The sequence below is a fragment of the Pseudophryne corroboree genome, unplaced genomic scaffold, assembly GCF_028390025.1.
Source record: "Pseudophryne corroboree isolate aPseCor3 unplaced genomic scaffold, aPseCor3.hap2 scaffold_836, whole genome shotgun sequence".
NCBI classification, from domain to species: Eukaryota; Metazoa; Chordata; class Amphibia; order Anura; family Myobatrachidae; genus Pseudophryne; species Pseudophryne corroboree.
The window spans coordinates 1-1,811 of record NW_026970415.1 but is presented as its reverse complement, the minus strand read 5'-3'; the positions used below and the strand labels follow the sequence as shown (position 1 = coordinate 1,811).

Sequence of the window (1,811 nt, the reverse complement as noted above, 5' to 3'; positions counted from 1 at the left end):
CTGATAACAAGGTAAATTACGTCCCTGGGTGGGATTGAACCACCAACCTTTTGGATAATAACCGAACACGCTAACTGATTGCGCCACAGAGACACTTTGCAAACGTACATTCTGACAAACGCTAATAAGCATTCATCTAGAACGTTTCCTAGAAAAACTTTAAAAAGTCAATAATCTGGAGAGTTTTTGTAAGATGTTTCTTCCATCAATCAACGAAGAACATTCAAGCTGATTTCTTGCAGCAGCTGGGCACTGTAACAGCTCCAGAGCTGCTCTTTAAGGCAACTAAAAGGGTGTGGGCCCTGCAGCACTACCTGTAGTTCGCATTGTGCGTTGGAAGGCACAAAGTAAGCAGACGGGAGAAGTCAGGATAGTGCGCAAGGGCATAGAAGGGAGCGGCTCAAGAAAAGAGAAGTGGAAACAGACAGCAAACTAGGCTGGAGAGAGACCTGAGACAAAGAGATCTGAATTATACGAGAGCCGACCAGGGGAAACACAAATTATGCAGTCAAGTTTCCCACATTTGGGGAAATCACAGGGGCAGCACACCCAGAGTGCAATGGGTGAGCCTTGCCCTGGGAGAAGCACCTACATGATCATAGTATCTCACCTGGCAGGTAAGTAGGAGTTGGGCTAGAGCTGCGAAGGGTCGCTGCTCGGGTACCCCCCTGTCAAGTGAAGGAGATAAAATTGAGGCAGCACAAGGGAACTCTCGAAAGAAGAACAAGGCTAGAGGAAGATCTGAGACAAAGAAATCTGATTTTTACCAGAGTTGACCAGAAGAAAGCACAAACACAGTCCCCCACTACCACAAATAATGCAGTTGAGTTTCCCACATTTGGGGAAATCACAGGGGTCAGCATACCCAGAATGCAATGAATGAACCTCACCCTGGGAGAACAATCTTCATGACCATGGTATCTCCTATGCAAAATAAGTATGATTTGGGATAGGGCTGGGGAGGGCCGCTGCTCAGGCACATCTCTGTCAAGTAAAGGAGATTCAACTGAGGCAGCACAAGGGAACTCTCATCTGGGGACAACAACTGCAGGGAGAACACATATTTTCAGATGAACATGGGAGGGCAGAAGGCTGCCTAATACTGAAGCACCCCCAAACAACAAACCAAATGCAACAACTAGTGCAAGCATTCCTGGGGGAAGGCCTGCAGCAGATGGATTTGCATATGGTGATGTCATCCAAGCAGTGGGTCAAAGTTGGCTTCAACCCTCGTCTGCATATGAAAAGAAAAAAGGGATGTGCAGGGCATGGCGTCCTTTTGTGGCGCTTGGATGACCCCTAATTTGCATTAAACATCTCCACCCTCCTTCGGTGTGGGGCTCATGTTGGCTATGCCCCAGCCCCTGAAGCAGATGAGAGTTCCCTTGTGCTGCCTCAGTTGAATCTCCTTTACTTGACAGAGATGTGCCTGAGCAGCGGCCCTCCCCAGCCCTATCCCAAATCATACTTATTTTGCATAGGAGATACCATGGTCATGAAGATTGTTCTCCCAGGGTGAGGTTCATTCATTGCATTCTGGGTATGCTGACCCCTGTGATTTCCCCAAATGTGGGAAACTCGACTGCATTATTTGTGGTAGTGGGGGACTGTGTTTGTGCTTTCCTCTGGTCAGCTCTGGTAAAAGCCAGATTTCTGTGTCTCAGATCTTCCTCTAGCCTTGTTCTTCTTTCGAGAGTTCTCTTGTGCTGCCTCAGTTGGATCTCCTTCACTTGACAGGGGGGTGCCCGAGCAGCGACCCTCCTCAGCTCTTGCCCAACTCCTACTTACCTGCCAGGTATGATCAGGAAGGT

At 48.4% G+C, this 1,811-nt stretch overlaps 3 non-coding genes across 3 annotated transcripts; 1 reads left to right on the top strand and 2 right to left on the bottom strand.

Moving 5' to 3' along the window:
- Nucleotides 1-462: 462 nt before the first annotated feature.
- LOC135042791 (U1 spliceosomal RNA) lies at nucleotides 463-625 on the bottom strand. The gene has a single exon (XR_010235865.1). It is a non-coding gene; the product is annotated as a U1 spliceosomal RNA (small nuclear RNA).
- Nucleotides 626-777: 152 nt separating this feature from the next.
- On the bottom strand, nucleotides 778-941 carry LOC135042789 (U1 spliceosomal RNA). Its single transcript, XR_010235863.1, has one exon. It is a non-coding gene; the product is annotated as a U1 spliceosomal RNA (small nuclear RNA).
- Nucleotides 942-1,464: 523 nt separating this feature from the next.
- On the top strand, nucleotides 1,465-1,628 carry LOC135042786 (U1 spliceosomal RNA). Its single transcript, XR_010235861.1, has one exon. It is a non-coding gene; the product is annotated as a U1 spliceosomal RNA (small nuclear RNA).
- The last annotated feature ends 183 nt before the right edge of the window (nucleotides 1,629-1,811 follow it).